The sequence below is a fragment of the Echinops telfairi genome, unplaced genomic scaffold, assembly GCF_000313985.2.
Source record: "Echinops telfairi isolate 266 unplaced genomic scaffold, ASM31398v2 ScPeMD7_22;HRSCAF=79, whole genome shotgun sequence".
NCBI classification, from domain to species: Eukaryota; Metazoa; Chordata; class Mammalia; order Afrosoricida; family Tenrecidae; genus Echinops; species Echinops telfairi.
In genome coordinates this window covers 13,261,320-13,274,442 of record NW_022103919.1, presented here as the reverse complement: position 1 = coordinate 13,274,442, position 13,123 = coordinate 13,261,320, and the positions used below count along the sequence as shown (strand labels likewise).

The 13,123-nt window shown below is 39.9% G+C and overlaps 1 protein-coding gene across 1 annotated transcript in view; it reads right to left on the bottom strand.

Annotated features, from left to right (window-relative positions):
• The window catches only part of ANXA1 (annexin A1), a 22,801-nt gene extending 20,190 nt beyond the window's left edge, over positions 1–2,611 (bottom strand). The window contains exon 1 of the mRNA XM_004713819.2: positions 2,439–2,611. The gene's annotated coding sequence lies outside the window, so the exon portion shown is untranslated. The remainder of the gene's footprint in view (positions 1–2,438) is intronic.
• Between the last annotated feature and the right edge of the window lie 10,512 nt (positions 2,612–13,123).

Here is a 13,123-nt window from a genome sequence, read left to right as displayed (position 1 = left end):
CATGTATGTATTTCATAAGGCCTGCCTTCTTACACCTTTCCATATAGGAGAAGGGAATTGGACTCTTCAATGGCATGGCTCACGAGGAATCAATGTATGAGATATGCTCATGGACGTTTTGCTTCTGACTTAGAACAGGGTGTTCTCTTTACCTCTTTCTTCCCTCCCACCTATGTTCCTTCACTTAAGTACCTGCGACATCTGAGGTCAGACTTGCAAAACCCAACCAGAACCACTAACATCCTCACATCATCCAGAAAGAATTTTTTGAGAGCTCATCACTAAATTGGGTCCTCTGTATTCTCCTAAAATGCCCGGGTGGCATAGTGGATTGAGTATTGTGCTGCTCAGGGGGCAAGGCTGCAGTTTGAATCAACTAGCCACTCCGAAGGAGAAAGATGAGGCTTCCTGTTCCTATAAAACTGTCCAACATTGGAAACCCTTCGGGGGGAGTTCTAGTTGGTCTTTGCGCATCACGATGAGTCCGAATGGACTTGACATCGTGAGTTTGTTGTTTGGTTTGGGCTTCTCCAAAATTCTGCCTGCTCTCCTCCACTAGCTTATTGGTGTGCTTTGCATTTACTTACAGAGAGAGAGAGTTCCAGCAGATCTCTATGAGGTGCATATACTATTAATTATGCAGCTCCAATCTTTGGGGGAAATGCCTGATACTATGAATATAAGGAAGTAGAGCCAAATGAATAAATGGTGCATCATTTTGAATATTTCAGGAAGTTGTGAATTGTGTGATTTCAACCCTCCCAAACATACCTACACTTCATTAACACATATTTTCCACCCAAAGTTATAAGATACTGTATAAGAATTGAGGAAATCTAAGTCTTATTCTGTTTCTCCTGAATTGGCTGAATGACCTAAGCAAAACATATATAAATTTTCCAGAGGCTCTTCATTTGTATAATGGCAGAGTTGAAATGAATACTGTCCAGGATTCATGACAGCTTTGAACCAATACTGGAAACGCCACTTAGGGTGAACAGAGGTGGAGACAATGAGCATAAGGAAGGAAGGCATAATACGCATCAGATCTGTTCTCATCTTGATAAGAAATATCATCGGAAAATAATAGTGCCCTTTGTTTGGTGCTGATTTTAAATTGACGTCATAAATTAATGTGTTTAGGGAGGGTTCAAAACAACCAGTTGAGTCAGCGAACATCATACACAGAAATTAAGTTTTGAAGGCCTTCTGATTAAAACAAATATGTTTAACAAGCATGAAACTCTAAATGCTATTAGTGAGCATTTTCTCAGCATGAGTCAAGTGTTGATATGCGTCAGATGTGGTAGAGCCTGGGGCTAGGGTGGGAACTACTTCTCCAGGGAATAGGTCATGCCAGAACTTGAAACTAACATTTTACTGCTTTAGAAGGATTTGCAATGGGCCTTGTCTTATAGCTACCAAAATACAAAGAAGGAAACATGGCTTTTCCAAAGTTGATGCATATATTTAGGCATAAGCATGGCAAGAAAAAGTACATCTTTTTAAATTACTTATAATGAAAAAAAAAACGGGAATCTGGATATTTACTTTAACATTCAATTTGATTTAAGAGGGGGAAAGTACTGAAAGAAAATCTGTAACGAACAATAGACATGTATGATTTATAATCTCTCCCTTTTGCAAATATATCCAACACCATTAATAGCTCCAGATTTTCTTTGTACTTTTCTAAGCAGTTTGGGGGTCATTAGCTCTTTCAGGTGCTAATTAGATAGGATCATTTGTGGAAGCCTCCCCTGGAATTCCATAGCTTCCAACTATCAGACACCACCCAGGAAATACTTTCTTTCCCTTTATGTTTGCCGGCCAGCTCTTACACAGCTTCCCCATGACACACAGCCAGCAGATAAATGCGGCCACACCCTATGGAAAGAACAGTAGTCCCTGTTATTAAAGCTGCATGAGGTAAACATAACGTGAATTTGAAAATGTTAATTACTAAGGGCACGATTGCCACTATGAGGTATGAATCTATTTAGTGCCCTTGACGAAGCAAGAAAACAAGGGCCTGCTATCTTGCAGCAATGCCCGTAAGCCACCCTGCCACTTCAGTTCTCCTGGGTCCAGCCGGCGTCGCATCAAGATTTCCATTTGAAGCACACACAGCTCTCTGGAAACATGTAACATTTTAGAGGAAAACACATATTTTCCTTCCTCTCCATAGTAACGCACATGCAGTACAATAAACAGTAAGTCCTGGGGAGTGTTAACTTATCTTTTAAAATTGTCTGTCTTCTTTCCCTAAGCCAAACAGCATAATTTGTGAATCCCCAAATCTGAGTGTCTAACACCATTTCACAGAAAGCTTTATCAGACTAGTTTCAATGGAATGTCAGAAGCAGTAACGTTGAACTTAGTGATGGGAAAAGTCTTCAAAACAACCCAAACGCCTTAAAAAGAAAAGCAAGACTTACTGTTTTCTGCCTCCGTGCAAAAACTAGAGAGGTTCTTCTCTGGAGTTCTGGTCTCTGGCAGTGGAAGGAGCCTTGGGCTTCTGATTTTATAGGACTGGCAAGGAGGCCACACCTAGCAACCAGAAGTTAGGAACAGGCTGCTTTTGTTTGAAGTTCCTGCCTCAGCCTCTTCCAGAAACTAAGTGAAACCAGCCTTACAAAACTGCTCTCTGAATCCATCATAGCTGAGTGCTCAGAGGAAGAGAAACGCAGAAAGCAGGCCCTCTTGCTAGTCACCTTTATGTGGAAAGCTTTTTCCAGAGGGGGTAAAAGGTAACAGATTTTCAAATATGCAGTGGTATTCCCCTCCCGACCCCCGCAAATCTGGCCTGGCGGTCGACACTCTTTTTCATTAAACAGATTGAGGAAGTAAAAGAATTTTCAATTTTGCTTCAAAATTTAAAACAAAATAAAACTCAGGTTTGAGCCAGCTCCATCATTTTTTACCTTTGCAATCATGAGCACCTATTTAACCCCTCTGAACTGGTTCCTGTGGTTTTTAGTAAAATAATGTATTTAGGCTGCCTACCCACTGACAATGGAGAAATAATTTGTTATTGAAAAGTTTAACATTATTAGGCACTCCATACTTTTATATTTATATCTTATCAGCATTTTTTCTGCTTTAAAATGTTTCCATTTGTTTTAATTTTATATGGCTTGTTTTTAAAAATAAGAAATATAAAGAAGTCTTAAAGATGTGAACAAAGCTAAGTCCGAAATAAGATAATGTGGGCACGCAATTGAAGTAATACCGTGAGAGAAAGGGTTGTCTTCATTCGTTCTGTTGTATAGAATCAGTTATAGATTAGCATTGATACAAATAAATCTTTGACATTTTAGAGTTTTTGAACACTTGAACAAGGAACTAGAATAAAAAATGGAAGGGATTAGTGGAAAAGGAACTCCTAGAACAGGTATTGTAAGAAAATTCCCAAGTGACGTAAGGGTGAAAAATTTGTTCTGGGAACTTCATTAATGATTCACTTTTATGATTTATGAATCCTTACAGAATATTATGTGATATTTGTATTTAAGCATTTGAATGCACAAACATTCTTAAAGCATTATAATTTGATTTATATTGTACTTTAGAAGTTTGTTGTTTTTTGTCTTTTCCTGAAAGACTACACATATGGAAAAATAGCCTAAAATGATTTCTTGAGAGTTTCAGTCTCTGTTAAGTCATTTACAGTTCAGTCTATGTTGACTGAAGGTATTCTTATGAATCTCAAAGTAGAACTGTTCTCCAGTGGGTTTTCAATGGTTGATTTTCTTCAAAGGCAATTCTGGGTTGATTAAGCCAGATTGTGGCTCGTATCATAAGTACGCAGCCCTAGCAGCTGGTGTACTAGGTTACATGTTGGACTGCTGACCACAGGGACAGCAGTTCAACACCACCTGCCATTTCACAGAAGAGGAATGAGGCTTTCTACTTCTTTAATGATCTATAGTCTTGGAAACCCACGGGGACAGTTTTTCCCTGTCCTATAGGGGTGCCACGAGTCGACTCAACTGGATGACAATGACTTTTGAGTTGACATAAGTCTGTGCTGAAAAAAGACTGAATTGGTTACCTAATTGATTGATTGATATCATTGTGAATAATCTTTAAATATGCAGACCAGCTGTTTATGTCGCAGTTTTCTGTGCTTGTTAGCTGAAGAGAGAAAAGACGCTTGTACACAGTCTGTTTCTATTTGTACTCCTAATGGTGTTGACGGAAATGTTGGCATATTCCCACAAAATGAAACGCCTGTGAAATGAAGAAAGAGCTCGATTTATTTTGAAAAACAAACAACTACTTTTAAGAACTGCATACTCTCCATTGTTGCATAAACCCAGAGGAGTGGTTGTATGAATTTGGATTTTTGATGCATTGGTAATATAGGTAATATTATATTACCTATAATAGTAATAGTAACACAAGTCCTTGTGGCATATTTTTTATTTTTTTAAAGTGGAAGATCAGTTCTCTAGCATTAACTTGTAGCTGTGACTTTAAGCCATTTTGAGATAAAAACTTAAACACACGAAGAAAAGGAAATCACTAGTTATGTAGAGATTGTACTGAGAATAAGCTGTTAGAACTTTTTCTTTTTAGACAAAAAAATTGGAATGTTTTTTCAGATAAAACAATTAGAATTTATAGAATAAAACTCAGAATTTATAGAAATAAAAGAAAAAGACAAATATTACCATTAAACACTCAAGGACAATCATGGGTTACATGCTTTCTGTGAGTGAAATGCCACATACCACAACTCCCTCCGCGTGACTCACCACTCTTCCTGTTTCTTCACCAAGACAGCTCAGCAGCTTCGTTTCTTTACGAGAGAGAGGAAAAGTAAAAGAAGGGAAGGAAAGAAAATACATTTTAAAATAGCCATGGTGATCTTATATTTTCACAGCATTTGTAATTTCTACTCCTTTAGTACAGATTATGACTATTAAGAGAAAATGAAGTTTAAAAAAAGGAGGCAAAACATGAAGTCTCACAGGTATGTTATACATGAACTGACCCAAACTATTTCAGATGCTGGCAGAATGTCTGATTTCCCCGAGGCATTTTCTCCCCCTTTCCGTTAAGCTCTGTAGGAGTTTCTTCACCTATCACACGAGGGAAGGGAGACACTCAGAATGATCCAAACCAGCATGCCTTTCACATGCCGAGGGCCTCCTACGCTGGCGACCTAGCCACAGCCCGAGGAAAGCCTTTTAGTTTGTAGTTCTCGTGTGTTCACATGGTAAAAAATGGTCTCTCTCACCTTTAGAAAAGCCAAGTAATTATCACACACACACAATGACAGATATTATTATGAAACGGCATTTCTTAGTTATTCCTAACAGCACATGAAATAAAGGCAGTCCTTGTATTTGTTTTTCAGATTTTAGCTAAAACGAAGAGGCAAATGGCTAACTCAGGCCCCAAGAACATGCTTCCTTTGAGTATCCCTGAGTAAATAACTTGAAAGAATGTCACCGACTTATCGTATCAGGGCAGCAAGATAATTAGTCGAGAATTTGGCAGCATAACCTTTTGATCAGGGACATTGCTTTTATTGTTATGGATTCCACAACAAATAGAATGAAAGGTATGACTGTCTTTCCGTTAGGTAGCAGAATAGGGACAGGGTTGTCCCTCCCTACCCCATGCCTGAAGGCCCCCTACAGGAGGTTGGGCAGGAATCAGGCAAGCATTAAACACCTATAAGGACCCTTTAATTGGGCATGCTCCAATTCAGGCCCCCTTGAGCCAGGTGGGCTTGATTCAGCCAATGGGGTCAACCATTACCTTCGACAGCACCTCCCTCTCCCCCCAGCCGGAGGTTTAAATGCCTTAGGCGTGGACCTCCTCACTTTTCCGGCCTTCTGCACTCTCCGCTTGGATCTAGCTCCTGCGCAAGCTCGCCCACCTCAGGTCACCACATGTGGGTGGCAGGCCCATGAGGTGGTCTGTGTTCAGTTCTGAGCCCCTGCACAGTTTATGCACGGGTTGCACACTTTCCCGAAATTGCGTGTACTCTTTTGAGGCCGTAAAACCTGAAATTTCTTCTGCCCCTTATAAAAACCTACTTGGATTTGAAGTACTTAATACAGGGAGTTTTTAGTTCCATAACTTTGTGAAGAAGAGAAAAACAGTTTCTCCTTAGGTGGGAGACTGGAGGACAGTGTTTGGTTTTAAAGATGCACGGCGTGTTTGAGTCAACAGCTCATGACCATTGTTGTTCTTAGAGTCGGTCGAACCCAGGGCGACCTGATGCACAACATAAGGACCCCTGCCAGGTCCCGCGCCATCCTCACAGTCGTCCCGAGGCTTGATCCCAGCCTCCGGGTCAACCCATCTACTTGAAAGCCTTTGTCTTTTTAGCGGTGCCTTTACCTTACATAATGTTCTTTTCTGGTGACTGGTCTCTCCTGACAATCCTCTATGGCATTAAATCTACTTATCCATAGTATGGGGATCATTAAATCAATTTACTACCTGCGTCACCCCATCCTTGGGGTACATCATTTAGAGTAAAGAGTTGTAAAACACCTCACAACCAAGCCACTGCCTCAGAGTCAATGCCATGTCGTAGTGACAGGGGTTCTGTGGGTGCGATCTTCATGGGAACCAAACGCAAACGCCCAGTGCTAGGGAGTCAATTGACGCATAGCTGCGCTCCGCAGAGTTTCCAAGGCTGTCAACCTTTACAGAGAGAGCTAGGTAACTTCAGGTCTCACTGAGTCTAAACTTTTTAAATGAGTTGAAATTTTTAAACTTTCATCTGGTGAGTTTAAATGGCCGATCTTGAAGTTAGCAGTCCAATAATGACCCAACAGGGACACCAGAGCAAACAACCTTATTTTTCTCCCGCAACCCGTTGGTGGGTTTGAATGCCAACCTTTCTGTATGCAGCCCGATGCCTCACCTACAGCACCACCAGCACTCCTTACTATAGAATGTTAAAATAGAGCAACACAGGACCAATAGAAGCCATCAGCATTGCTGGGATTAGTTTGTGCGTGCCAACTGTATGTGCCAACTCTGTGCCTGAAAGAAAGGAGGACGGGATATGAAAGGTGTTTTTTTTTTTTCATTATATCTATGCTGTTTTATTTTTAAATACTTTTGTAAAGTACATAACATTTATTAAAGGTCAGTGAGGGATACAAGGATGTTTGCTATGTCTTCTCTGTCACTTTTTATGTGCATTCACACACCAAAATTATGTTGATGTTGAAATTAGACACTGCATTTGAATTCTTTCATTCAATATTTTTGGGGAAATTACTGTAACTGTGTTTTCATCATTCTTGTTGCTCTATGATATTAAATGTATCCAGTTCTCTATGGTTGAATACTGAAATGTTTCTCATTTCTGGCTAGTAGAAACGGTCCTGGTACAAGCATTCTAATGTATATCTTTTGGTGCACTGGCTAGGTTTCTTTCTTTTTTTTTTTTAACATTTTATTAGAGGCTCATACAACTGTTATCCCAATCCATACACACATCAATTGTGTAAAGCGCATTTGTACATCATTTCTCAAAACATTTTCTCTCCATTTAAACCCCCGACATTAGGTCCTCATTTTTCCCCTCCCTCCCCACTCCCGCCTCCCACATGAGCCCTTGATAGTTTATAAATGGGTATTTTGTCATATCTTGCCCTGTCCGACGTCTCCCTTCATCCACTTTTCGGTTCTCTGTCCCCCAGGGAGGAGGTCACACACAGTTCCATGTAATCGGTTCCCTCTTTCCTACCCATTCTCCCTTTACCCTCCCTGTTTTGCCACTCACACCACTGGTCCTATAGGGCTCATCCGTCCTGGATTCCCTGTATTTTCAGCACCTATCTGTACCAGTGTACCTCCTCTGGTCTCTGGCTAGGTTTCTTGGTGCGCATGTGAGTGTGTTCAATTGTAGTCAGTGGGGCCTAATCGTTTTCCCCTGTGATAGTACCACGTGACAATACCAGAAAAGCAATGACTGAACTCCACTTGTTCCATATACTTATCCATATTGCTATCATCTTTTTAATTTTAGAGAAGCCTATGATGCCTAATAGCAGTGGGTTAAAATATGAATTTGTCTTGTGCCCATGACATTGGACACCTTTGGGAATGTCATAGGTCTTTCAAAGATTCTTTCTTGAACTGACAGTTCAAATATTGTTTTTACCTCTTTTCTTAAGGACTTGTACCTTTTTTCCTTATCAATTTGATCGAATAGTTTATGGTCCAGATAACTTATATAAAGTTAATCGCTAGGCAAATATCTATGGTGTTAGAAGTAAAGATGGGAATCAATCTTGGCAGTAGTAACAAAAGTCTGTGCTTCTGGTAATGACCTGTTTTTAATCTAGGTAATGGTTACTTAGGCATATCCATTTTGTGAAAATCTATTGAAAAGTGTGACAGAAACTAGACTAGACCAGAAAACGAGTATCAATTGATTAACAGGCTTAATTGTGAAGCAAGACCTTCGGATTTCTTCCAAACCAGAAGGGAGAACAAAGAAGCAGAGTGAAGGGAGAGCAGAGTAGTGGAGACATGAGACAAGAGAGCCAGAGTGATATCAGAGAGTAAACTAGCAAGAGAAGTCAACATGAGAGCAGAAAAATAGAAAACCACTCAACAGCAACTCATTGTTCAGGAGGATGAGCAGTGTTCAGGCTAAAGAGGAGAACAAGCATGTGCACAGTAGAAGGCTCTCTGCACATGCAACATTTTTGATGGTTCTCAGATGACTCAGGGTTAGCATGGCCACTGAGGTCCAAGACAAACCAGCACAAGATGCCCACAGCTTTGGAGCTTTGATGAAACTCCTCATTGCTGGGCTGGTCATCAGCCATGGTGACCACCCTCAACCAAGAACAACGTGGACCGTCTCCAATTTTATATGATTATTTAACACCCTGATTTATAGTGTGATACAAGCAGTGGTGAGATTCTGCTGTTGCAAGCAGTTCATCAGAACTGATACCTGATTCTTTGTTGTGTTTGGTGAACCAGTTATTAAAATGGCACCTCTAAGAGTTCTCTCGAAGTTGGGTGGGTGCCATGCTGCTCAATGTGGAAATCACAAATGTACACCCCCTGCACTTTTTTAACGTTCATCTGTGCAAGAGCATATTCTAAACACCCATCGTAATGATCATTGTGTCCATAGGCATCCTTACTTAGTCATTTCATAAAGCTTGTTATACTTTTGATGAAATACTAGGTTTTTATTCATTTGCATTGGTTTCTTCATTAAACATACATACAAGGGAAAAGGTGCCAAAGAACCAGGGGATGACATGCTGTCATTCGTTTCATCTTTGTGTGCCCCAAATTCCCATGAGATATTATGAGTGAATTATGCAATTCCTGAAAGTGTTCAAAGAGCTAGAAATATTGTCAAAGCAATGCTGTAAGTTCAGCAGAAGTGGAAAGGGGTTTGTCAAAGATGAACATAATATGTTCAGAGAAGAGAAGTCGCCTGTTTCTACTATATCAAACACAATGACTGTTGTCAAACTGGCCTACTTCTAAAGGAATGGGCTCCTACTCCAAATTTTAAAAAAGGTTAAGGATAAATCACACAGCTGATGATGCGCAGATAAAAGCGAATAATATTGCAAGTGAGAATACCAATCAGAAAGCAATATGGAAATATCGTAAATACCAGTTTTAATGTTTTTATTAGCTTTTTATTAGGTAATGTCTTTAATTAATATTTTAAAATACTTTTTTATAATCTAGTTTTGTGTACCTCTTCTATGGTTCTTATTTACATATTAACTCTATGAAATAATTATATATATATATATATATACACACACACACACACAGTCATTAGGGCAGTGAACTCATTGTTACATCATTTGAATCTCAACACTGAATCCAATGATAAGAGATCATGAAAACAACATGATAAAATTTTTATTAACCTCATAGTGTATGAAGATTGAGATGAATTTTAGTTTGCTGTCTAATTAAAATAGGCTTTGTTCTACATCCAAGTGGTAGGATCAAATAGCTACTAACCCCGTCGACCCGCCTTCCCCAAAGAAAGCTGACAGGCTTGTACTACAATCTTTACCTCTGCCACACCACATGTCCTTTTGTGGATAAAAAGTCTAAGAGGAAACAGAAACTCAAATACAGTAGCTGCTGAGTATCTGTTACAGTGTGACTTAGGAAAAGTCATTGAATGCTTCGGTGATTCATATGTTACAGTCGTACTAGCAGGATCTTGTAAAGATTAGTAATTTTTGTTTCACAAGTCTCTTCTTATCCTTGATTATGGCCTCCTTGTTCCTCTTTCTATTTTTCTTTTAAAAGAGAATGATATGCTGCATTAGTTACTGTGATTAGTTAGATTTCAACAAATTCTTGAAGAATGATTAAGATAGGAGTTGAAGTTAAAGGTTAATTTGGACGCTTTAATTTTAGGGGACCAAAATAATTATTTAAATCCAAAGTTGTGAAATTTCAGCTTTCATATTGCCAGCTTAAAAAACATATATTTTCTATTCAAACTCTTCTATAATTCTTAGTGAGCTTTGTTATTGAATAAATTTACTTCTCACGTTTCTATATTGTAGAAGTGGCTAACGTTTTGATAAGGAAAATTAGAAATAAATAAATGTATGATCAAGAAAATATTCATGAGAGCTACAGGGTTGGCCCCAACCAGAGCCAAACTGACCCCCTCCCTGGAAGTGGGTGTGGCGGAGAGCAGAACTGAACCTACAGGTTGTGGAGATTGGCCAGCATGCCACACCCACAAGGAGGCAGGCCAGGAGGGAGGAAGAGAAAGGGAGCCCAACTGGACCACACGCTGGCACATCAGGCTCAGAGGATGACATCCCTGCAGGGAGCTAATGGGACACAGAGGGAACTGGGCAAATGACAACAGCACTTGGCACATGGTCCCCTTACAGGAGAAGACTGCAACAGAGGACATTTCTGGGGTCACATGGTAGGGAAGCAGTGCCGTCTGAACCCCTCAAAATGGAACGAATCAAGAAGGGAGCATACCTGGATAAACAATCTGGAGGAGAAAACAACAGACCTACGGTTCTGGAGGGCCATGAGCGAGGTGGAGGTGGGGAAAGGGAAGTGGTGTTAACAAATTCAGGGAAAAGGGAACAACATGTGATCCAAAATTGGTGGCGAGGAAGGTGTGGGAGGCCTGGTAGGGATTAATCAAGGGTAATGTAACTGAGAGGAATAACTGAAACCCAAATAAAGCCTGAGCATGATAGTGGGACAAGAGGAAAGCAAAAGGAAATAGAGGAAAGGAGTAGGAGGCAAAGGGCATTTATAGAGGTCTAAATACAGGCATGTAAATATGTAAATATATTTATAAATGAGGATGGGGAAATAGATCTATGTACATATATTTATAGGTTCAGTATTAAGGTAGAAGATGGACATTGGTCCTCCACTCAAGTACTCCCTCAATTCAAGAATACTTTGTTCTATTAAACTGTCATTCCATGATGCACACCTTCCCGACATGATCGCTGAAAACAAAGTGGGTGCATAAGCAAATGTGATGAAGAAAGCTGATGGTGCCTGGCTATCAAAAGATATATAGCATATGGGGTCTTAAAGTCTTGAAGGTAAACAATCTGCCATCTAGCTCAGAAGCAACAAAGCCCATATGGAAGAAGCACACCAGCCTGTGTGATCATGAGGTGTCAAAGGTATCAGGTTTTAGGCATCAAGGAACAAAAAATCATATCATTGTGAATGTTGGGGAGTGCAGATAGAGGACCCAAAGCCCATCTGTGGGCAACTGGCCATCCCCTTACAGAAGGGTTATGGGGAGGAGACGAGCCAGTCAGGGTGCAGTATAACAATGATGAAACATACAACTTTCCTCTAGTTCTTAAATGCTCTCACCCCCACCCCCTACCCTATCATGATCCCAATTTTACCTTACAAATCTGGCTAGATCAGAGGATGTACACTGGTACAGATAGGAACTGGAAACCCAGGGACCCCAGGACAGATGAACCCCTCAGGACCAGTGGTGAGATGGCAAAACTGAGAGGGTAGAGCAAAGGTGGGTAGAAAGAGGGAACCGATTACAAGGATCTACATATAACCTCCTCTCTGGGGGATGGACAACAGAAAAGTGGGTGAAGGGATATGTCGGACAGTGTAAGATATGACAAAATAATAATAATTTATAAATTATTGAGGGTTCATGAGGGAGGGGGGAAGGGAGGGAGGGAAAAAATGAGGAGCTGATACCAAGGGCTCAAGTAGAAAGCAAATGTTTTGAGAATGATGATGGTAACAAATGTACAAATGCGCTTGACACAATAGATGCATGTATGGGTTGTGATAAGCATTGTATGAGCCTCCAACAAAGTGATTAAAAAAGAAAGAAAACATGTGAATAGCTAGTAATTAGTCAAACCCTCCACTGACTAAGTCACTCTAAGTTGTATGACAAATTAAAAAATAATGATATAATCAAGACTCTCCCCAAAGAACGATAGAAAAGCCATATATGTATCTTAATGCAATTAAGTTTTCCCATGCATTTATGATATGAATAAGAGATTCACATTTTTTTAAATTGATAGTGTCTGTTTCAAATTCTATTTTGACTCAACTGTTTTAAAAAGTGTTTTCAAAATAATTAAAGCTGGAAGTGTGTAAGAGTATCCAAGTGTGAATTATGTTAACAGCCATGACAGATATTTGAGTTTTAACAAGCAATTTTTTGACGTAGCCTCTCAGTGAGTTTACCCTCAACTGGATATTACTGGCCACTGTTGCAACTTTTGGTTGTGTGTTTGTTCCTTAATTTATCTGTGTGGTAAATGAAATACATTCATGGCTTCAATGATTGCTCTTCTTGTATCAATACCCTCTGACCTTTAACTCTTTAATCTTCTCCTTCTCTGATTCTGTGCTTTGATGGGACAATGCCACATTTGATACAAGCCTCAAAAAGAAGTTGCTTTTTGTGTGTGTGGATTTGTTTCTTCTTTGAAGTACTGTAATAATCAAAGGAACAAGCTCACACTAGCCTGCAGGAAGGATGTGAGAAAGAGGGGAGACACAGGTAAGGTAGGTGAATCATTCCAGTTAGGCTATTTGAAACCAGTCACTCCCCAGTCAGCCCAGCATCTATTTGACCACAAAAGTGAAC